The sequence below is a fragment of the Ictalurus punctatus genome, chromosome 15, assembly GCF_001660625.3.
Source record: "Ictalurus punctatus breed USDA103 chromosome 15, Coco_2.0, whole genome shotgun sequence".
Classification (NCBI taxonomy): domain Eukaryota; kingdom Metazoa; phylum Chordata; class Actinopteri; order Siluriformes; family Ictaluridae; genus Ictalurus; species Ictalurus punctatus.
The window spans coordinates 13350387-13375439 of record NC_030430.2 but is presented as its reverse complement, the minus strand read 5'-3'; the positions used below and the strand labels follow the sequence as shown (position 1 = coordinate 13375439).

Sequence of the window (25053 nt, the reverse complement as noted above, 5' to 3'; positions counted from 1 at the left end):
GGAGCCTCGCGGTGTACCTTTCTTTATTAAAGCACATTTCCAGGTGCTTTCCCTCCATGATGAGGATCCCCGTGTGATGCCACTTACCATTTAAGGGGTTTTTATACGCAGAGGGACGTTGCGGTGGGCTGTCGGACTGGGCTGACGGATTTGTCTACCAGATTGGCTACATCTACTCATTTTTCTAGAATTTACTATGGAAATGATTTGGTTTGTTTGACCAGCCGTGGCTTATCATTGGACCGTCTCTATCACTTGGCTGGGTTGGTAATTCGGCTCGCTGCATGGTAGTTTCCATGTTATGTTTTTCAGATGGTGTTGATGCAGTGTGCATGTACAATGTACAAATGTACATGTTTGCTTAGCAGTCGCAGCTTGTGCTATTTTTGATTTTATTTGTATTTGGTGTCTTTTTTTCTTGTGTTATCTTTATTATTGTTTTTCTTTTGTGATTGAATTTGTTTTGAATATTTTCTTTATCGTTGCAATTTAGGTGCAATTGTTTGTTGAGTGTGTTAACTACGGCCCATTACCGCCACACAGCACATCGGCCTACTTTGGCTTACGGGCCTGGTTGTTTGGTTATGTTTTTTGTTTGTCTTCTTGTGACCATGTGCATTTTTGTATAATGTGGTCTACTTTTAGGAGGAACATTTTGGAGAGTGTGTGTTTCCTTGGATGTTTGTGTGTTCTAGTGGTTTATACTGTTTGTATTATTATTATTTTTTTCAGAATTGGCCAGCCGAAGTCAGCGAGCTCCGCGCTTTCTCCTCTCCTCTAGTGGTGGTATCCTTCACTGACTGCTGTGCTCAATTTTGGGGTGCTGTGTCAGTTGAATATTCAGAGGTGGTTGCGGTGTGCTTTTGAGTAGGAGATTACAGGTGACCCTTGTCGTGGGTGATTATGAGTGCTGACCCAAGTCTGGTGTGGTACGTGTGTAAGTTGTATGTGTTTTTTTGTGCCTTTTTGTTTTCATTTTCTTCTGTGTGTAGCGAGAACTGGTGATGCTGTAAATAAAAATGTTTTGTACTCTACTTATGTCTTATACCTATTTCTAACTGTAACGAACCTGTGAGTTCTGTGGCTGTTAGATTAAGCCTATGTCGACTACGCCACCCCAGGGGCCTGCTACCTGGGTGGCATAGTCAACATATTGAGGTGTGGTGTTCCTTATTTTTTTTGGTTATTTTATGTTCTGTCATTGTTCCAGTCCTTTTTGTTTATACTCTTTGTTTATACCCTTGTGCGGCCACATCAGCTTTCTGAACAGTTTTCTAATTTAACACCACTAACAGAAAATGGAAAATAATTTTTGCCAACATCATATAAATAGGAACCCCTTTTATACAGGCAAAATCAAAAGTCATAGGCCAAGCTAACAAAGAGCAGTACTGTAACTAGCTAGGGAATTAATGCAAAGTTTTGAAAAGTAAACTCCACCAACTGGCTGTTTGAACCAATTAATTTCCTCCTGCCTCTGAGGCAGAGCTGCCTTTTCACAAAGTTCTAGATTGACTAATCCCTCACCTCCCTAATCCCCCACCTCTTAGTTATGTAATTCTTTTAAATCTATTCATTATATGATGTTCCATGTGCAATAAGGGGACACCTGTTTGATTCACATTTAGTAGCAACAACTCAGTTGTTTGTTTTTATTTATCACTTTAAAATAATCCATTCAGTAGTATTTAATAGTTGGTTGAAGAACCCTATTTACATTAATGTAGGTTGATAGAAGCAGAGTACAGCCACAAAACTGGGTTGTGAGCTATAAGTCAGAAATTCCAGCAGTTCTGGACCAAAGTAAGTTTGAAAATCCCACTTCACCAGCAGATTTCAACTGTTCATGCTGCCCAATATAGTCTGCATAGCCATATTCATTTCTGGGCAGAACTTGAAAGAGAGAGAGAGAGAGAGAGAGAGAGAGAGAGAGAGAGAGAGAGAGAGAGAGAGAGAGAGAGAGAGAGAGAGAGAGTTCCTGCCCAACTAAATATATTATGTCCTGCTGTTATACCAGCAAATTATGCTGTGTGAAAATAGAGGCCTTGGGATGTCATGACTTAAAATTCCTTACTGTTACAAATGCTTAAGGCTTCAATAATAATAAGGATTAGAAGTTGAATTTTGCTTGATATTTGGTTGGTGCTGTTTTAATTAGTTATTTGAATACTAGAAATGTATCTAATATTCAATTCCTGTAACAAGCCTATGCTAGAATATAGGATAGTGTGAGGCATCATGTTACCCATTCTCTTTTTCACTATTCAAAAGCACTGTCATGTCATCTGCCAGCTCCTGTCCTCCATACAAACATCCATCTTCCCTTCTTTTCCTTTTCTTCCTCACAATTTCCCTTCACTTTGACCTTCCTCCTTCCACCAAGAAGCTGGCATTAAAAAAAAAACACCCACTTTAGCATTTATGGACCTCAGGATGAGCTTTTATTGATCAGAAACAAGCATTAAGGATCACGACGAATGTGAAGGGAAAAAAAAAAACAGGAAAAAAGGAACGATTGCTTTACTTATTCAGCAGCCTGACGTGCATTCCTCTCTCCTGTCCTGTCCCTCCACATCTCTCTCTTTCACCAGCAAGACAAGAAATCAATGGGCAGCCATAAAACTCAGCAAACCCCTATTCCACTGACTGCAGTCAGGACTGGATTCATAATCAGATATTATCAGTCATAAAGAGTTGAACAGCATGACATGGCTAATGTTCACCTGGGTTTTAGTAACCTCACAGTATTTAATCATGTTATTAGAGATCATAAAGTGTGGGGTGAAATGCATCAGGTTGGTGTTCTAGCTGGATCAGGAAATCCATATGATGCTCAGATCCTGTCTGATATGGTATATAGTTGTAAGGTGAATCCTGTAGAGTGTTAGTATGTGTTTGTGTGCTCCCAGATCTTCTTTGTCTATCTTACTGCACTCTGGGGTGATCAATGCACAGCTACAGCTGGTTGAAGGGGACCAAATCCATAGAACAGTTGATTTGGTTCCATTTTACCAGCTTTAGCAAAGCATTCTGTGATGAGGGGGACAGTAGTGCTGGAGCTCACATCCACAGTCAGAATCTGTAAAGGACAGCAGAGAGGAAAAGCTGATCAGATCATCGCTTTGGTAAGTAACAAGTTCAATGCTTTATTATTTTGCCGTCAATACACTTGTAGCACCTCAAAGACTCTTAACAAATAAATTATACTAAGTTTTCAATTGACAAAACAGGAACAATAATAACCATTAACCAAAGCAAAGTATTAAGTATAGATTGTGTACAGAGTGCACGGATACAGTTCCATTTTTGCCTTTTGTAATGTGTCTGAACATGACCCTTTCCATCCTGCTCTATTTATTTATACTCTGTGTCAGTTTGTTTTAGCCTGTTTGAAGCTTGAACTACATGGAAATCAACATATGTTTACTTTCTGTGAATATTGTTTAAAAACATAATATATAATCTGTATAATAATCTACATAATAAACATACTGATGCTGTATGTTCACAGTTCACAGTGTAAAATGTCTTATGTCATGTTTTTACATAAACTTTGTTGTAATGATGTTACCTTCATTTGCTGAATTGATGATTTCCCATTCTCAAAAAAAGTCATAATTCCGAAGTCTCTTCATTTAAGTGTCCAATTAACATTAACCACTAAGCTGATCAATAAGTTGGAAATTTACTAACACTTGCCTCTATTGTAAAAGTGTACATAATGCAACCAATGTAGCTGTAAGAGATGAAAACTATTGTATGTGTCCTAACTGCTATAAACTAAAATGAGAAAGGGTACAGGGCATAAATTATTTGAAAGCTCAGGTATCCGAATTGTTTCCGAAGTTCCCACTTGTTACAACATTTAAGTTGAAACTCCCCCTCAGTGGATTGAGACCTTGTTGTGGTGAAGGGCCTTGTCATATGTCATACTGAGCTTAATGCTCCCAGGCTTGGTAAACAGAGAGGTGAGATCAGACAAAGAGTGATCCTAAAGACCTCCATAAAAGGTACAAAAAATGCCCAACCCAGATTAGGGCTAACAGGGCTCACCCCTGAACCCAGTCCTGGGGATGATGTCAGTAAGCGAGTACCTAGTGTGACTGGGCCATTCACATAATCCAACATAGGGCCATCTTGGAAGCTCACTACATGCAAGATGAAGGGTGGAGGTCAGGGGCAATGCTAGTCAGATGGCAGGCACGTGATTGAGATGCTCAGACAGACTAGATGCATGCAGTGAAAATTAGCTCTGAGACCATGGAATGTAAGTTATCTGGCAGTTAAAGAGCCTGAGTTAATGTTTATATATATATATATATATATATATATATATATATATATATATATATATATATATATATATATATATATATATATATATAATTTTAATATTTAATAGTTAATATTTCCTCATTTGTAAGTCGCTTTGGATAAAAGCGTCTGCTAAATGAATAAATGTAAATGTAATGTATGAGATGGAATAGATAAAGCCAGATTTACATCTACACATACTGTGGTACAGGGAGTGTCTTCTAATTATAGGGGAATCACCCTCTTTGGCCTCCCAGTAGTTGTACCTAGGATATGAGAGGTTCTGTCAGGCCATGGAACAGTAGATCAGCTCTTTACTCTTGCAAAGCTTTGTGAACAGTCACAGGACCATGCTAATCCAGTCTACATTTGTTTTGGATGCCATCATCACAGAGAAAACAATAGGCAATGCACTCGACTGCTCATGCTCACCCTGCAAGCCTCCATTGATAAAGAAAAGGCATGTCGAAGCTCGTTTAAGGTTTGCTACAACTCATTTGGACAAGCCTGTGAATTACTGGGACAGAGTAGTCTGCTCAGACGAGAGCAAAATGTAACTTTTTGGCTGTCATACTACACACCATGTTTGGAGAAGAAATGGTCCTGCACATCACCTTAAAAACACTATAGCAACAGTGAAGTTTGGAGGTGGAAGCATCATGGTGTGGGGCTGTTTTTCATCGCATGGTACTGACAGACTTCATATAATTGAAGGAATGATGAATGGAGCCCTTTACCAGGAGATTCTTGAGAAGAATCTGCTGCCATCTACTAGGATGATGAAAATGAATCGTGGGTGGACCTTCAAGCAGGACAACGATCCAAAGCATAAAGCAAAGGAAACTCTCAATTGGTTTCAGAGAAAAAAAAATCAAGGCGGTACAATGACCCAGTCAATAACTTGACTTAAATCCAATGGAACAAGATTTAAAGACAATATGTTTAGAAGAATGGGAAGAAAATCACACGTAAATACTGCGGCCGATTAATTTCTTCATATAGGAAGCATCTTGAAGCTGTCATTATAAACAAAGGTTTCTCCAATAAGTATTAAATAAATTTCAGTGTTCAATACTTTTTTCCTGTCATTCAACTTTATTTATGGACTTTAATATTGTAAATTATTTATATTTCCCGATTTCTTGAGTTAATACTGATGTCTGGTGAAAATTTCATGTGAATGGCCTCATTGAAAATATATTTACTGAAAAAAATGTTGACGCGTCCAATACTTATTTCCCCCACTGTATATCACTGGGTAAGCATGAGGAACAAACCAAACTCTTCAGTGCAAAGTAGTTATATTAAGATTACAATTGCATAAAGCTGGTGCATGTGTAATGTTTCAATATGTGTGTGTGTGTGTGTTTGCGGAAGCCCATGGAGATTGAGCGCATCCTGTAAATTGAAAGCATCTGAGCAAAGTCTTTAAGTAAAAGGATCTAGAAACAACGGCTTCAGACAAACTTGAGAAAACAATGAATTTATCACAGACTTGTCAATACCACTAATAAAGTGCGGGCAGAATTAACAGACACCAACCTATAGTCCCATGGTCTTCGCTCTCTCATTTTCTCTCTCAGATTTGTGCTTCGGCCTGCAATCCTTTATTTTCATAAGCAAGCTTCTAACAATCCATTTTATTTAGCTCAACATGTTAGATTTGCCCTTGAGGGTCTCACTTTTAAGTTAGCATAAGCTAATCATTTTGCCATTAGCAAAGTTGATCACAGTGTGTGTGCGTGTGTGTGTGTGTGTCTGTGTGTGTGTGCATGTGTGAAAAAGATGAGAGAAAGAGGCTGCATTTTAAGCTGCACTGGGTGTCTGCATTTGGTATGTGGGCTGGGCTTAATAGTATGGATGGGGGAGGGTCTAATAAATAGAACAGAGCACAGCCATAATGCAACTACTAGTACTTTCACCTCTCTCTCTCTCTCTCTCTCTCTCTCTCTCTCTCTCTCTCTCTCTCTCTCTCTCTCACACACACACACACACTACATCTTAGTCGGCTCTTAAAATACTTGAGTGGCTGTGACTTTGTTGTTGACCTCCTCCCGTCCTTTTAAAAATAAACCCTGTGATGGAGACAGAACAGAATGAACGACAACGGACAATGCTGACACCTTGCTGTGTGTGTGTGTGATGACTGCACCACTGCGATGTGCTATGCAGGAAGACGTGAGAGTGGAAAGAACCTAAAAGGAGAGTGTACCTTCATGCTTCTTAGGAGCTTAATACAAATCTCAGTAGAGAGACAGTAGTAGATGGATGTTGGGGATTTACTGTGGGTGTATTGGATAAAATAGGATATGAGGAAGAGGAAGGTGGAGTTACAAGAAAGCTACTGTATTTTTTCCTGTTTATATTTTTCTCCTCCCTCTACTCCAGGTGTAGCACTGTTGTTTGTGTTAAAAATAGTATAGTTTAAATATATTGATTTTCTTTTTCTACCTGGTCTGTATATGCATCATTTCAATGAATGTGGTGACAAACCATTTGTTAATTAGTGATCAGCTAACCAGTGTAAGGCCGCAATGTGCTGAGAGGGTATGTTACAAGGGGAAGAGCACTCACTGCAGGGAACTGAATAACAGATCAGTGAATCACACTCTGTTCCAGCACGGCCTCTCATTCCCCAAAGTCTCCTCTATGGACAAATAGCCACACCAAAGCTATACCCTAGAGGCCTCTCTGAAATCACAGCCCTGGCTTTTCGTGTCTTGGTGCATGCAATGGAGCAGGAATGATAGCATTTGGTTGGTTTGGAATTAATAAATAATATGTACATTTACAAATAATTTTAAAAATAATGTTTTAGAACAGAGATTTAAGGCTGAAACACTAAAGTGCAGAAGCAATTCAACTTACAGGAGGACGGGGTAGTTATGCGTATAAGCATTGTGAGTGCTTTCTTCTAGGTATGAGTACAAAGTTTGTCATTTTAGTGATAGTAGAAGATTTGAGAGCGGGTGTGAATGTTTCAATGTGTAATGTGGGTGCATGTTTTGTATCATCAGGAGAGATGGCATACCCTGGTCTATTCTGAGGATGTGTGTCCCTGTCACATTCCATTCCTTATCTCTTCAGTCACGTTTTAGGACAGCTGAGGCGTGTGTGAGTGTACACAAGAATGCGGGAACTAGGCTTGCAATGTTCAGGTGATATATGGGGCTGGACAGCTGAGAATGGTTTCCTGTGAATAACTATGGAGTTTGACATAATCCAAGCTCTGAACTATTCAAGGCCATCATTTTGCTTTCAAAGTCAGGGAAGGCATTGTTCTTCTATCTGCATTTATTATGTCACTTTTCCCTTAATTTTCACCACACAACTTTTTTTGTGTCCTCCATTTTTCTCCTTAATGATTGTTATTCATCTTTGGTCCTGTAGTCCCTCCTTCCCTCCTTCTCTCCTGTCATCTCTCTCTCTCTCTCTCTCTCTCTCTCTCTCTCTCTCTCTCTCTCTCTCTCTCTCTCTCCTTATCTGGATATTTCTTAGTGCATGTCAGTTTGTGGTGTGACTGACATGCCCACAACTCCCAACACACACACACACACACACACACACACACACACACACACACACACACACACACACACACACACACACTCACAAACACATGTGTGCTCAGGGGAATGGTCAAAGAGCGACACCTGTTCAGCTATCAGTTTCATCCTGTCACTGCTTTTAGCCTCTCGCTCCTATCACCATGCCTTCTTTGCCATGACAGTGCTACAGATCTGACCCTCACACCAAGCACTGACAGAGATTTAACATAATTTCAGAGCAGTAGACACATAAAGCAAGCATTTATTCCAGGGAGTATAGATTGATTCATTCATTTTTAAGATAATGATAAAAGAAATGAAGAAACACAGAATAATTCCTGTGAATGCATATTTAATAAATCAAGCGGTATGGGCTTGAGCATGAGTTCTGGTAAAATATAGAAACATAGTGAAGCTTCCAGTCCTAATACTGCAAATTCAGTAAAAATACATTTATGCAAACCCAGGAGGAGCTCTAGGTATAGAATTACAGCACAAACAGCCAAACAACCACACAGGGTGTCTGAGATTGAGCATTTTTTAATTAATTTATAATATGATTGACAAGTATATAAAGACACTTTATATACTTTATCCTGATTGGTTGGATGTTGTTGGTCCACACCATCCACAACACTGTTGGCAGTTTCACTTTACCTTTCAAACAATAAGCTAGTGGTCATCATTTCAAGTTTATTTGAAATAAATTCAATTACATTGAATTTGATCAACCACAGTAGTTTTTCCTGTCATATGTTCACTGTTGGAGCTAATAGAATTATGGTAATTAATTATTTACAGTTGAGTAATATGTGGTTAACTAATTTATCTCACACCTATGTTCTTAATACAATATATAAGCAAACGTTAGTAAATATGTGAATTAAGTCTTTCAAAAAAAATATTTGAAATGTTGGCAGGGACTTCCAGGGACACACTTCCTTGCAAAGAATAAGGTTTTCCTCTGCTCCTGACACACCTGATCCTCATAACTCATAAAGGGCTCTTCAGCTCATTATTAGGAAGTTGAGGAGTGTTAGGAGCAGAGGAAGCATGCAACTGTGCAGGTCAGTGACTAGGTTGAGTCTAAGAATTAAATTTACCAATAAATGAGCAAATGTAAAATAAAACTTATACTGAAATATAACTACATTATATAAAATCTATTTTAAACTTACAATAATTATTGAATAATTATTGATGCTTAATTATTAATTAATTGTTAAGTAATGAATCAGTAATCCATCATTATAAACTATGTTTTACTTGCTTTTATGTAGTTTATTACCAAACATTAAAGGTGTTAACAGAATGATATATAATGCCATAGTCCATGTCAGGATTCCAGTTATTGTGTAGTAACTGCATATAGCCATGGTATTTGTTACAATCAGCCAGCTTGCTAATCGTCCTCATTCAATACCTGCTATTTATTACACTGACTTCTGACCTGCTTGTAAACTTTAGTGTATGCCTATGATTAACTAGGCTCTTATTTATTTATTATTGTTTTTATTTTATTGTTTATTTCTAGTTTAGATTCCTACAGAGCAAAAAAGAAGTCATTAGACATTTTAAGGGCCCTGATTAGGCAAATCACATGCACTCAAGCCTGGGACTGGAGTTGTGTGGTTTTGTTGAGAGGTGTTAACCATGCTGCAGTGCATTTGCAGCTCCTTTCCGCTCACCCCTGCATTTGGACGTGAGCGTTCAGCCCTTACTCAGCACTCTTTCAGCCCCTGATTGGCTGATCCAGGCAAAGTGCGACAGTAACAATAGTCCTAACGCTCATCCATGTGTTCTCCTCTACAGAAAGTAAAGAGGCCCAGAATGTCCAGTGTGACAGGGGGAAAAAAAAGGGAAGGGGTACTTTAAAAATAGTCAGTATATTTTGTGTTGCCTGTGCTCTTTTGCTTGTTATATTTTGTGATGTTACACAAGCTTATCCTACCTAATTATCATAATTTTAAACTGTAAAGGTTATATAGTGATTATTGGCATCTCAAATTCTTGATCTTTAATTTCACTTGTTTAATTTCCCAAATCAAAGTTTTTCATTAAATCTTTTAAATCACATTGTAACAATATTTAAATAAATCACAAGCATTTTTCTCTCTACTGTGTTTGTGATCACCATGCTCTCACTCTGTCTCTCTTTTTCTCTCTCTCTGTCTTAGTAAAATATTCAGAGACAACACTCTTAAACTGGTGAAGATTTAAAATTTGTACTGTGTCTCTTTGTAATCTTGCTTAATAGTGATTTACTAGAGGTTGCATTGTTTGTCTTGTACAGTCTGAAATGAGATTCCTGGGGAGCTCCTCTACTGCACTGTGACTTTTTTTATTTCATTGTATTCACTTTAATTCTATTTGTTACTGCAGCGTCATATGGTAAACTCTTTAATGAGGTGGGATAAAATATTAAATACCAAACTATGTATTGTATATATCATTGACTGGTCCATAACACACACACACACATACACACACACACACACACACACACACACACACACACACACACACACACACATGCACACACACACACACACAAGTGCAGTTCAATGAGCAGCACCAACATGGAGAAAAAAGCAGAAAAGGAGGAACTCAAACAGGAAAAAAAAACTACACTTTTGCATCTACTGCATACCTATCAGAACATCTCTCTCTCTCTCTCTCTCTCTCTCTCTCCCTCCCACCCTCTCTCATATATACACAACAAGGACATCTCTGCTATGGAACAAGCTGTCAGTGTGGATGAGCATAATATTGGTGTAATAAAAAGTGCATTGCAAAGGAATGGGTGAAAAAAAATGTGATCTATGACAACCCAGGTCCAAAAGTGCATGTATAGCATTTCTAAATAATTTTTGCGACTCATGGAAAAGATACACTTGAATTAAAAAAAATATAAATAAATAAATTCCCCACCAGCTTTTGTATTATTTCCCATAATCCATAAATGAGAGATGATTTAGAGTGCAAGCTGATTGTAATGACAGCAACAGCCAGAATAAAGCCGAACTTTACATTCACAATATGTCACAATCTGGTTTTATTTTATTATAAACGTATACCATGAATCAAGCAATATCTTTAGAAAGTGTTTGGATCAGTTTCTGTCAGACGCTTAGGTAAGATTTAATACTTTCAAAAAGTAGTGAAGAGCATCAGTTACCTCTCTCTCTCTCTCTCTCTCTCTCTCTGTGTGTGTGTGTATGTGTGAGTCAATGTGTGTACTATTCAATTAAATTCTTGGAAAAATTTGATATCTAAATTGGAAATGTTGGATATCTTTGAAATCTAAGTGATATTCCTTAATTAATTTTTTATTCCCCTTTCTGCTGATGACCTCAGTGCCACAGTGTTTGATCTCTTTACTATTAAACCTCAGAGGTGCTCTGTTCCATTTCTACACAGACCTGCAGTAAGTATATGTACTGAGGTAATGAGTATACATTACACATACACACACTCCCCCCCCCTCTCTTCCTCATCTCTTGTTGGTGTCCTTTTTGTGGTTATGACTCATCTCCTTGACCTTCTGCTCACCTTCTCTCTTGAGTGTCCACATAAAATAATGCACATCAGTCTTTCTGTCGCTCTCTCTATATCTGAATCTGGACCCAGTCCCCCCATTAATGTTTCATTCCTTAAGCAGTTCACATGGAGATCACTGAGTGTGACTGTTTTACTCGCAGCATTGATCATCCTGGAACTTTACCAAGGCTCTCAGCACCACTTCAGGCTTTATTCAGCCTATTCCAAAGAACCTGCTTTGGATTATGTTTCAATATCATGTACATCATATTATTGGCAGATAATTTAGTCTTCTTCAATTTGGAAGATTCTGTCTAGATCTTATCTCTGGCACTCTTGGGCACTAGCACATATTCCAGCGTATTCCATGCTCTGTTTTCTCTCTCTCTCGCTCTCTTTCAGTCTCTGTTCTTTCTATAACTTTGAGACATCATTTTTGCTTCAATTGTCAGACATCTGGGGTGTTTTAATACTAACCCATTTAGTTTGCACCAGAGGATTTTTTTCGCACTTTTTTGTTGAAGTGCATTTAGAATTTTTCATTTTACATAAAATACTGTGGTCTGGGGTTCATTTAGTGTTAATAAATAAATGCAAAGTGTAAATAAATGTACAGGTTTAGATGCAACTTTCTCCTTATTCAATGCTGTATTGAAAGAGTGGTATATTCTCGGTGAAATTTCTTTTTCAACAAGGAAACTGATTTGTGGTCAATTGTAAATCAGTTGTCTTGCTTCTAGAGAACCACAGCTTGTTTGTATCATCCTGAGATGGGTTACTGAATAACATGATTATTTCAACGTATGCTAATTCCCAGTTCAAATAATCTTTGGCTAAAGAGTAAAAAGATTAAAGGAAATAATATATCATATATTAATTAAATTCTAAAAATTAATTGGAACAAAAAAATGTGATGCACTCATTGGCATCCATTTTGCAACTTACAAAAATTGGCAAATGATCAGGTTTGTAAAAACAAACCTGCAGTGATCCCAGTTGAGCCCAGACCTAAGGTTTAGAGTTTCAGGTCAGGTGTGAAAGATTTATAGCACTTGTATCACTGCTGGCTCATATTGTGTTAAGTCACCTGGGATAAGAGAATGTGCTAAATAAGTTAGAGGTCGACTAATTGTTGGAACTATCGGTAATCTGCGAAAATCCACACCCAAAGTTTTTCAAGGTTGCATCCTTTGCTGGAGAGGCTGTCATTATACAGTATGAGAGTGGCCTCTACAGGCGAAATAAAAACTATCACTGACAAATTTTGTTGTGTTATTTGAAGTGTTTTTTTTTTATTATTATTCATTTTGAATGTCTCTATTTTATTTGCTATTTGGAGTGTTACTTTTTGGTAAAAATTTGGTGTATATTTTTTATCCATCCATCTTCTATACCTCTTATCCTTTTCAAGGTAACGGGGAACCTGGAGCCTATCCCAGGGAGCATCAGGCACAAAGCAGGGTACACCCTGGACAGGGTGCCAATCCATCGCAGGGCACACAATCACATACACACTCACATACCCATTCATACTCTACGGACACTTTAGACATACCAATCAACCTACCATGCATGTCTTTGGACTGAGGGAGGAAACCGGAGTACCCGGAAGAAACCCCTGCAGCACGGGAAGAACGTGCAAACTCCGCACCCACAGAGCCACGGGAATCGAACCCCGACCCTGGCGGTGAACGTGCTATCTACTAAGCCACCATGCGTTAGTATTTATATATTTATTTCATTTCAAAAGGTACAGTCCATTTTCATGGTGCATTCAGTACTGTTTATTTTTGTAATAAAGTTCAGCAATATTTTACTTTGAGTGTTATATTTTTATCAGTTGATTAATCCATTATCAGCAGGTATTGCCCAACTTAGTTATCAGTATCAGTAAAGTCCTCTATTGTTCGACCAGTGAAATAAATTAAGATGTAAACCCTGCAGTTCAGTGCTGGAATGTACTTGAGTATGCACTACTAAAGTGTTCAAATAAGTGTGTGAGTGTGTGAATGAGTGAGTGAGTAAGTGAGATAGGAAATACAGTGTTTCACCTGTACAGGCCTTCAAATAGACACATGAACCAGATTGTGTATAGACTCTCACAACTACAATCTTCTATCAATGTTTTCTACAAGTTATATTAGATATTTTATTTTATACATAAAAAAAAATTCTATCCCCACAGGCATTCTGAACATGTCAGCAAGATGTGCCCAAACATAATTGCTATTTGCTATCCTTTTCTATAGTCATGATGTTTATATTTTCCTGTCCCCAACTTAATCTTTGCAGTAATATTATGATGTGTGCATGCATGATGGAAAGAGATGAATATGGAGTCATTTAAAAGACAGATGCTTTCCCTGCATATGCTTATGATTGACAATACAGAATGCATTGGGATGTTTCTCTCCCATGAATCTTTCTAGAATTATGTAATAACACATTAATAGCAGTATTAATAATTTGTAATAACAAAGCATTGTGCCACTTCTTTGCGGTTGAGTATTAATAAGTAATAAGTTGCAATTCGCTGTTACAGGCTGGTCTCTTGCTTGCCAACCAAATGAGGATGGCGAACCCTAGAACCCTACACTCTAGTGCCCTTGATCTTTTAATGACTTCCTCCAGGTTTACATCTTTAGTGAATGTTAATTAATCTACAGTGTTAATGTTGAGGAAACATGTCCATTCAGTGGTGTGGAAGGTCTGTGCATACTGGTTAAATGGGAAGCACTTCCTGCTAGCTGTAGACAGACGAGTGAACTATAAAAGGTGAAACACCAGTCGAAGAAAACTAGTAAAAAGTTATGGTGTCAATAAGCTCTGGCTGTCTCACTCAGCAAAATGCCCTCAGCAGAGCTAAAAGAAAAAAAATTATAGTCAGTAATAATAAGTCCATCTGTGATGGTCCACTAAGCTTTGATTCTATGTAATTATCTGTATGTCTCTCTCTCAGTCTCTCGCTCCCTCATATAGAAGGGATTGGCTGTTATTGTGGTTAAATGCTAGCAGATGTCTCCTTAATTGATCGAAACAAATTACCAAGGCATTGATCCTGTGTGTGTGTGTGTGTGTGTGTGTGTGTGTGTGTGTGTGTGTGTGTGTGTGTGTGTGTGTGTGTGTGTGTGTGTGTGTGTTGGCAGGCAATCGTTCTTGTTCATGGATGCAATCTGAAAAAAACTGTGCTTCAGTTAACATTATTTTTTTCTAACTTAAACTAAGCTGCAAATCTCATTGTCATCACTTACATCTGTCATCTGTCCTTTCTGGATTGTGAAAAAAATTATGTGTGTCAGCCATTTTTACATAAGCCCCTTTTATGCGGTGTCGTGGGGTTGGTTAATTTATGCACCGCTGCTTCACCTTCGCCATCCCCATAGAGGTGTTAACTGAACCTCTAAGACGCTGCTCTAACCAGAAACGCTGGTTCACTGACAAGCTGTCAGGATCATGAGTAATGGTGCGCAGACGTATAGGCCTTCCCTATACTCTGACCTCTGCATTCACTCTTGAGGCTAAACTTTTGACCTCAGCTGATGTCTTTAAGGTCTAGAATTGACCTCTTTTCATGACTGTACCTGATTGAACATGCTAATCACATTCTAATAGTTGATTTAGAATGGACACATTGTGTGTATTCCTGCTTCACATGTTGATGAAACCCTTTCAAAACATCAGTGTGCTTTTACATCTCACCACACACACTGCTCAGGAATGCCACTCATGCATTGAACAGGATAGATGGTTTAGGCTCATCGCTAAGACTCCTTATCATAACTCCCCAAGGCAAAGCAGTTGTCATGTACTGTGCGCTTATTGTGTAATGACTTATATACAGCTCTCAGCAAGCTGCTGTCGTGAACCCGCACTGTGATTTACTGCATTGGATTTGTATGCCTACTCAAACAAGCACAGATTTCCCCCTTTAGAGCCATACAGTACATACAGCATGCTGAATTATATATAAATGACATCTAGGTGTGCTGTATTTTCTGTAATCTCACCAACCAATTTTCAGATTTATTCTTCTTTAAACTAAACCAAAATGGTGCTTTCTGGTCTATTTCTGGTCTGGTCTATTTAATAGATTTTGGCAAAGGTTAGCTGAAATAGCTAGCTGCTTGGAAATTCAAGATAAAAAGAAAATAAAGTGTCTGTCATCAGTGTTCCTTCTGAGGTCACACTCCCAAAACACTTGCAGAGGCTGGAAAATCTGAACGGTAGTGTAAGAATTGTTAGGCAACATGACTGAGAAGTCTCTTAGTTCTGATTTATTTGGATTGGATGTTGCTGTGCTGATCCATATGGTCACGGACAAAAACTTTTGCACTGTACTGTATATATATATATATATATATATATATATATATATATATATATATATATATATATATATATATATATATATATATATATTTATACAGGTAACAAACTGAGATTAGGAGCACTCCCTTTAAGAGTGTGCTCCTAATCTCAGTTTGTTACCTGTATAAAAGACACCTGGGAGCCAGAAATCTTTCTGATTGAGAGGGGGTCAAATACTTATTTCCCTCATTAAAATGCAAATCAATTTATAACATTTTTGACATGCGTTTTTCTGGATTTTCTTGTTGTTATTCTGTCTCTCACTGTTCAAATAAATCTACCATTAAAATTATAGACTGATCATTTCTTTGTCAGTGGGCAAACGTACAAAATCAGCAGGGGATCAAATACTTTTTTCCCTCACTGTATATATACATACGTACACACAGCACTGTTCGAAAGTTTTTTAGTTTTTTTAGTACAATCTTTGTCAAAGTTTCCAGAAGAACTGTGGCTGGTTCTGCAAGATGCTCAGTAAAACTTACCAGCTAATTTCCTTATAAAACTGCACAAATTGTACTACTATTGGGCCTACTATTTTTATTTGATTTTTTTGTCACACCAACTATTGACTTTGTTTAATTTACTACTGTTTACTGCTCTTTACGGTATACACACACACACACACACACACACACACACACATACACAGAGCTGTCAGTCTGGCAACTGATGGCAGAATGGCAACTGATATGACAACGAAGTCTACAAAAAGGTGAAGAATACAGATAAGAGGCAATTTAACACACACACACACACACACACACACACACACACACACACACACACACACATTTAACATGTATTATATTTACCATATATTATGTGCAAAATCACTGTCCTTACCTTTAAAGAATGAGATGATTATCACTGATTATGTCACTAAAAAACTGCCCAGTGTAAATTTTTAGATATGCATAACCGGTCCCTTAACTGTGTACATACACACTGCTTTAAAAAAAATTCTCTGGATTCACTTGGCTACATTTCTTCTTCTTCTTCTTACATTCTTAAATATTATTATTTTGATATGGATTGCACTCTATAAATTGCACACATGGTGATCTATTCCAGTAATTAATTATTCCAATTCATGTATAACACTGTGTGCCATATCGCCTTTCAATTCTTCAGCAGTGTAATTCAGTTAAATTGCACTGTGACTCCTTTCATCTTTGGGTCATGAAGCATGTTGGACAACACTGGATTAGGGTTAAGGCAGGTTTAGGCCTGATCTGGCTGTAGTGGGCCCCTCGGCCTCTGGCTTTGGCTGCCTCAGCACACTGACTCAGTCAGCATTGCTGCATATTTAATGTCCTGATGAGCACTTCCACCTGCTGACACAGGCAAAGTGACAGAACAATACACCCATCCCCTCCACACCTCAATCGCTTTATCCGACCATCCACGCAGCCTCATAGCCAGCCTGCCTCAAACATCCTCATCCATCCACTCCCTGGAATTATCTATGAACATCTCACATACTGACCTTAATGACCTGTTTTTTTCTTATGTTTTTAAAGCACCACCACTCTTTCCCTGTCAACACCATGTATAGTGTGTGCATGTAGCCCACATTCCCAGCTTACATGCCCTCCTGCAGCCATGCTCTATATGTTGCCGCTCTCAACTCGGTCAGGCACCTGGTCCCCTGAGTATCCTATCCCACTTTCTCTCCTTCTTTATTTGTCTCACTCACTTATATGATTCCTTTTTGTAGAAGGTTCATCTCCATTTTAAGGACGATTCTTTTCACAAACTCTAATGTTAGTGTTGTCTTTTGTAACACTCATATCTTTCCCTTTTGGCATTTGGATCTATTTCATTGTATCTAATTTTGGACCATTCCTTCCACACGCATGCACAGATATAGTATGTCAGACTCAGCTGTTCAGTGTGTGTAAACTGAGAGCTGTGATTCTATGACTGTTCTCAGAGGAATAGTCAGACAGGATGTTGATGCTCACTGAGGTCCATATCTGTAACACACCACAGATTTAGTATGCGGATGATCCAGGCTAATTTATTTTACCTTGATGAAGAAGGCTCAATGACGATCCCATAGCCTGCAGCTCAGGGAGACACATGCATACACACTCCTTTATCACTGTCTATGCATGGGGGTTTAATTGCCTTGTGTATGTAGCTCAGAATGCTATTGCTCCTTTAGTGTTTTTTCAAATTAAAGCTGCATTTTTTAAAAAAGAAGAAAAAAACTTTATAGCAACCAATAAAAATGTTGGCTATGCCTACAGCTACCAGTGGTTTTTTCCCCCAAATAATTTTTTAAGCTACTTGTAATAATATTTTTACAGGGAAACCAGACAAATGTTTCCAGAAGGTCAACATATCACATATACTTATCATTGTGAGGACATCTGATATTTGTCCACACACATACACATACATACATACAGGCTGTTGTTCAAGTGAATTGATCAGCAAGACTGAAAGTGTGTTCAAATTGTTAGTTCTGTACTAATGCTAATTTTATGTTGTGAAGCTGATGAACCAGGAGCACCATACGGTTTAGGAAAGAAAAATTCCTGTTAAATTGTGGCAAACGTGGTTTGGTTTGGTTTAATGACATGGGTTTCTCATATTTTGCCTTCTCACTTACTCTCTTTTCATTTATATATGTATATAACTCTCTCTCGCTTTCTCTCTGACCATATTATCTATTAGTCAAAATTCAGAGATAAGAATAAAACAATATTTTCATTTCAAACAAAATTAGAACAGAGTTCTAACACACATACACACACACACACACACACACACACACACACACACACACACACACACACTTTTAGTTCCACAACAACAATTAAAACATTCTCACAGGAATTCTCTAAAACCTCACTGCAAATTCAGTCGTTTTGCAGTTCATCTTTCCACTCAGAAAGTGTGAAGTGTGTGTGAAGCCCCGCTTTATCTCCTGCCTGGGATACATACTTCTTTACATTCCATAGTTGCTTGTGTTCATATGGGCATATAAAGAAGTATGTCCCCCAAGCAGGGTCCATGGGCTTTGATACACAGCACTTTCCCATAACCATCTCGTCCTCTCCGCTCACTACATTTGAACACTAGTCTAGTGAAAAGTTGGTATGTATACCAATTATGCGCTTTCTATATATATTTTCCTTTTCATGCTAATTCTATACTAAATATTACACATCACCACCAAAAATAATTCTGAGTGTTTCTCCCGATTACTTTACAGGACAAGTTGCTACGACCGCACATTAAATATTCCACATTTTTAAATCACTCAGAGAAATAAACACAAGCAGTATAAATCATTACATCATAAGCGCATATTGGTGGTTCATGTATTTTATCTCTTGCTGCCTTTCTTTTCTTAACTTAGAGATTTTCAGCACTTTCTCTCTCTCTCTCTCTCTCTCTCTCTCTCTCTCTCTCTCTCTCTCCTGGTCTACCTGAAAAAAAGCTGCAGTGCTGTACACACATGAACCTATGTACACATGCACATTATGACACAGATCTGCTAGTTTTCTTTAAGTCAGGCTATGCAAAGCAGCCCCATGCACAATTCACCTTGACTGTCAGCCCTGGAGGTGCCACTGCAGCAGAGAGACAGAGAGAGAGAGAGAGAGAGAGAGAGAGAGAGAGAGAGAGACAGAGACAGAGACAAAGAGACAGACAGACAAAGAGAGACGGAGAGACAGAAAAAGACAGAAGGAGAGAGATTTGGTGCTTACCTAGTGGGTAGCCATCAGATTAAGTCCCACAGGTTCAGTTTCTAATGGGCCAATGCACCAAACAGGAAGGAAGAGAGTGTCTTGGCTCTTCCGCTCTTCTACTCCGGCCTCTGCAATCTCTTTCCTCCTTTTTTCCTATTTCTTGCTATGTGTCTTTCTTTCTTTCTGTCTCTTTCTCATTCTGCTTCACACTCTAACACTCTCTCCCTCTTCCCATCTCTCTGTCTGTCCCCCCAACACACAAGCAGGAAAGTTTGTCCACTGCAGGGCTCCTCGGTTCTCTCATCACTGTCCTAAATAGGCTTGAACACTCTGATGTGTAGCTAATATGGTCCAGAGGAGATAAATGGTTATCTGATGATCTGTATCACTGACCTATCCTCACTGCATTCCCCCTCTCATCCTCCAATTGCCTGGCTTTCTCACTCTCTCAGTCCATAATGCACACCCTATAGAGCTTGCACCACACACACCCTCCTCCTCATTCTCTCTTCCTCAGGCTCTTTTCCCCTCCCCTTACTTTCATTGACCCTTGACAGTATATCCCACTCTCTCATTCCCCATCTCTCTTGCTCTTCCCCCCTGATTACATGCATCCAATAATGATCTAATTATAAATGCATATGTATGTGTGTTTATACACATGGACCTCCTGGGATATACAGTAGTTACATATATAAATACACACTTGAACACAATGAAGACCTCTGTGTATATGAGTGTGAATTTGTATCATCTTTTTTTTTATATCCCCACCACATCCTTCAGTGATAAACTCCAGTTTATAGACAAGTAGCACACAGTGTAGTTTCCTCTTAAATAATTAGACCATCAATGTGAAGTGTCATTGCTCTCACTGCAATCACCTCACTGCAGTGTTGGATAGCAGAGACACTATATGTGGTGTGTGTGTGTGTGTGTGTGTGTGTATGTGTGTGTGTGTGTGTGTGTGTGTGTGTGTGTGTGTTTGTGTGTTTTACCTTCGCGTGACACTCAGTTTGACCATTAGAGCACAGGGAACTCAGAGGAGGAACCAACCAGCCTCAGTAGTCTAATGACCCTCATGCTGTGTCAAAGTATGTGTATAAGTGTGTACATGCATCAGGTGAGCACGTATTATATTAAGTATCCAAATCATATTTATACAAATTGTTACTAATTAGATATCTACATTAGACTGCTTTTTCTTTATGTACATACAAAGACAATAATCTGGTAATTAAAATGTCTAACAAGGAAACACTTATATTAAACACTGATAGTAGTTCTGAATGTTGTTTAATTGAGCAAATATGAAGCAGATGTTTAACTATCCCCAGGTTTGTCCCCAAATCACCATATATTGCAGACTATGCAATATAATATAAAGTTATCACCATAATATAATTACACATACAACGACCCACAATTTTTTTTCCACTTACTTAAGGAGAAACACACATGGAAGCTCATAATCAATTACTTAAGTATTAAATAACACAATATATTACCTGAGATCATATATTATCTGAGATCATTTATTACCGTATGCTTTCAGTGTAAGCCATAAAAATCAGCCAAAATAATATGCACCAATTACCTATATACACAACAAACAGAATACACACAACTATCTATGAGAATATACCTCCTTCTATCTGTCATTTACATCTGTCATTTGAACCCCACAGTAAACTACAACATTGCTTTTTTCCATTACATGACTCTATTAAAATGTGGATAGATGGAGCTGTCATTATCACATCAACATTTAAATAGATATAGTATGTGTACTTTTCTGTGTCTGCGAAATAATCTGACCGCATAGCCTGTTCCAGTCCACATAACCAGATTGCTTAACAAACAAGCATTTTATAAATGATCCATACTTGATGAAGTAGTTTACTGACACCAGCAGAAGTCAGCATCCAGTGGCTAATGGCTGACTGCCTATAGTTGTCTCTCCCTATAGCAGCTTCTCTGTAATTAAACTGAAAGTCATCATAAATCACTACTCCTTCCTTCTCCCGCATTCACCCGCCTTTATTTTTCATCCGTCCTTCTTTGATTCTACCAGTTGTGTAAATCCAGGTCTCCCCCACCCTCTTTCTCTCTCTTGTGCACAGCCAACTTCTAATATGAGCTTTCAATCCCTACACTATAGATGGAACCAATACTTGGAAATATGTTTGTCAGAACACACACACACACACACACACACACACACACACACACACACACACACACACACACACACACACACACTTTAGGAACAGGTGTAGCATTCCTGTCCTGCACTAGCCAATCCTGAGCTCCCCACACCACAGTCCTCCGCCTTCAGCAGCTGTTCAATCTGAGACCAGTCCAACTGTCACCTGATCCTCCAAGCTCTGGTTCAGTCTGCATTTAAACATGGCCTGGGTCACCACCATGCCAACGGGGTAAAATTAGCAGGTAGAGAGCTGACTGGCCTTTATGTCCCATAGAGAGGTCAAGGTTATGTGAGTCAGTCCCTTTCTGTCTCATCATCACTGACTGTCCCTACTTACATCTCTCTGAAAGGATCACTTTGGAATTGTGATCTCAAAGACAGAAAGTGAGTAAAGACAAAGTACCCTACATTCTGTCCCTGCCCTGCTGTAACACTAATATTTATGCTAATAAAATATTTATACTAATATTTCTTATCCTAAAAATAAATGTAATTTTTTTTACACAACAGCAAAAATACAACAGCAAAAATTGTGCAAAAAAAATAATCTAAAACTCTAAAACAATAATAAAAAAAACTCTGTCACTGTCAAACTTCACAAATTGCATCAGCTCCTTGTGCTGGCATAACCTAGCACAGGTTGTAGTGTGATGCAGTAGTATAATAAGGGTGCTAGCATCTCCACTAGTGCTAGCACTAAAGCAACTTTGACAGGAGCAATATGCCAAAGCAGAGAGCTCAGCGCTGCTCTGGCTGCATATTCACACATACATAAACACAGACATGCAGCAGTAGAGACAAGACAAGATGAAGAGTGTTCACCTACAAACACGCGTTCCATACATGCATTCACACATACGCACTCACTTACCAAGAGAGGCCGTACTGAATGGGGATGGCAGCAGGATCGTCTGTATACCAGCAGCTGAATCAGCGTTTGAGAGTTTAAGGATGAGAGCAGAGAGAAGGGGAGAGAGAGAGAGAGAGAGAGAGAGAGAGAGAGAGAGAGAGAGAGAGAGAGAGAGAGAAGGAAAAAAGAAAAGGAGCCAGTGACATTGTAGGTGTCTTTCTTCTTCATATAGAGCACAGGGGAAAAAAGTTGAAATGAAACAAAATAGAAAGGCTGGAGGAACAGAGCAAGGTAGATTAAAAAATAACCTTGACAATCACAGGCCTCCAGCCCATCTCATCACAGTATGGGCATGTCTGATAGGCAATGCATCATGGTACTTTTAGCAAAAACCCCACCCCCATCCTCCCACCTGTCCTATGAAAAACAGATTCTCTGAGATACATTCTGTGGGATCTGAAACAGGAGTAGGAGACAGTACGGACAGTGTGCTGACATTAGGAGAGAGAGAGAAAAAAATGCAGAAACAGCACCACAAAGATGCAGCTTAGACATGGCTTTTCTTTCTGTCTTTATTCCCTGGGATCTCATCAAACTGGTCTATAAGTTATATTCCATACTGTCACACACTCCTGTCCATCCCAAAAGCCAAAAATAAGTGGGTCAGCCTGGTTAATAATGCCATCAAAATTCGTCACCACAGCGGACCTCAGGAAAAAAAATCAATTAGCATTAGATACAAAGCAGCCAGACATGACTGTGATGATCTAAAAAAAAAATAAAAAAAATAAAAAAATAATAATCTAAAGCAATGTGTTAATGGTACACACAGGGTGGGTGTTGAGAGTTAAGAGTGATCGGTAGAGCCTCCCACTGCCCTGAGGCTTTTATACCCCTGGGGTAAAGGCCGAGCAAAGTCCCTCTGGCCCTTCACCCACTTCCTTCACGCTCTGACCTTATTTAGTGCGGCAGGGCAAAAAATAGCCCCTTGAGTGTTGCTGGCTTTGCCTCTCAATGGGTTGGGCTTTGATCAGGCGGGGCTTGTGGCAGAGGGTGGGGTACGTTTGATGGGCTGATAGTGAGAGGGAAGAGCAGGTGGTCTTGGTCATTTGTTCTGTAGACTGATACATTTTGCCTGTGCTGTTTTCTATTTGGTCATTTTCATCAGTTTATCTTTTCCACAGCTATTAAAATAGACATTTTTAAAATGGGTTGTTAGAATCTATTTTGTTTCCAAAACACCATGCTCTACACTGCCACCCTGCATCTGCAGGTATTTTTAGGCTAGCCAAATTAATAGGTATGTGTCCCCAAATGCAGCCCTGGAACTCTGAGCTGACCTGCTGCAAGCTGATCATGGTGCTCTGCTATGTATGGTCAAAGTTGACGAGCTTAAAGAGAGAGAAAATCACACAGACCGAATCAAATATCCATTCCATACAATGTTTAGGGAAGTAATCTGTTCTAGTGTTTCTGTACAGCCTGATTTACTGGATTGTGCCAATGAAAAAGGGTTTTGCAGTAAATCCCAGGGCTGTTGTTTTTCCAACCTGAACACTTATTTTATTGTTCACTGAGTTTATAGCTGTTTTGGACAAAGGTCTGATTATGTTGCTGCATGCCTACATGTTGTGTCTTTGCAACAAAGACTTGAGGTATGATACATATAACATCCAACATAACCTGACATTTCCTGGTCTATTTAAACAGCACTCTTTTATTATTATTATTATTATTATTATTATTATTATTATTGTTATTATTATTATTATTATTATTATTATTATTATTATTATTATTATTAATAATAATAATAATAATAATAATAATAATAATAATAATTTAGTCTTTTCCTAGATCTCATGGGTGGTTTAACTGTGGCTACTCAAATATTGATTATTTCTGGTATGTGTCTGAAGTGAAAGAGATGAGAGGGAGAAAATGAAAGAGAGAAGAAAATGTTGGGCTTTTAGTTTGTCACAAAAAAGTATTTAAAAATAAAAAATAAAACAACTAAAAAAATGTCAGAGATGTGTCTAAAGAAATACAGACATTTCCTCTTTATGCATTTATGAACATAAATGGTGACTACATGATTTACATTTTCTCCATTATCCTAAACTAAGCAGTGTAGTTCTTCTTTGGTATGTAATGTGAAAGTGTAGGTTGAGGCAGGGGCTTCAGAATTGAGAGGATAGCAGAAAGAAGGAAGATGGAAAAAGAAAAAATATTGATTTCCACCTTAAAAAGGCAATCTCCTCAGCTAAAGTGCACTTGGAGGGAAAACGATGAAAAAAAGCTCTGTGTGTGTGTGTGTGTGTGTGTGTGTGTGTGTGTGTGTGTGTGTGTGTGTGTGTGTGTGTATGTGAGCGAGTGCGTGTGTGTGTTTGACAGAGTGACAGACAAAATAAGATAAAATAAGGTATGATTTTAGTAAGAATCAGGTCTGATTCCAATAGCACAATCCAATCTAGCACAAAATATATAGCATTTCTAGCAATTTTATTGGATACATGC

The 25053-nt window shown here is 38.5% G+C and overlaps 1 long non-coding RNA gene across 2 annotated transcripts; it reads right to left on the bottom strand.

Moving 5' to 3' along the window:
* Window positions 1–2418: 2418 nt before the first annotated feature.
* LOC108275537 (uncharacterized) lies at window positions 2419–23384 on the bottom strand. 2 transcript variants are annotated; one of them, XR_008398034.1, is made up of 2 exons: window positions 22558–23384; window positions 2419–3079 (listed from the first exon to the last, which is right to left on the bottom strand). It is a non-coding gene; the product is annotated as an uncharacterized LOC108275537 (long non-coding RNA). The 2 variants fall into 2 exon arrangements; XR_001814716.3 differs by lacking the exon at window positions 22558–23384 and adding an exon at window positions 19496–20439.
* Between the last annotated feature and the right edge of the window lie 1669 nt (window positions 23385–25053).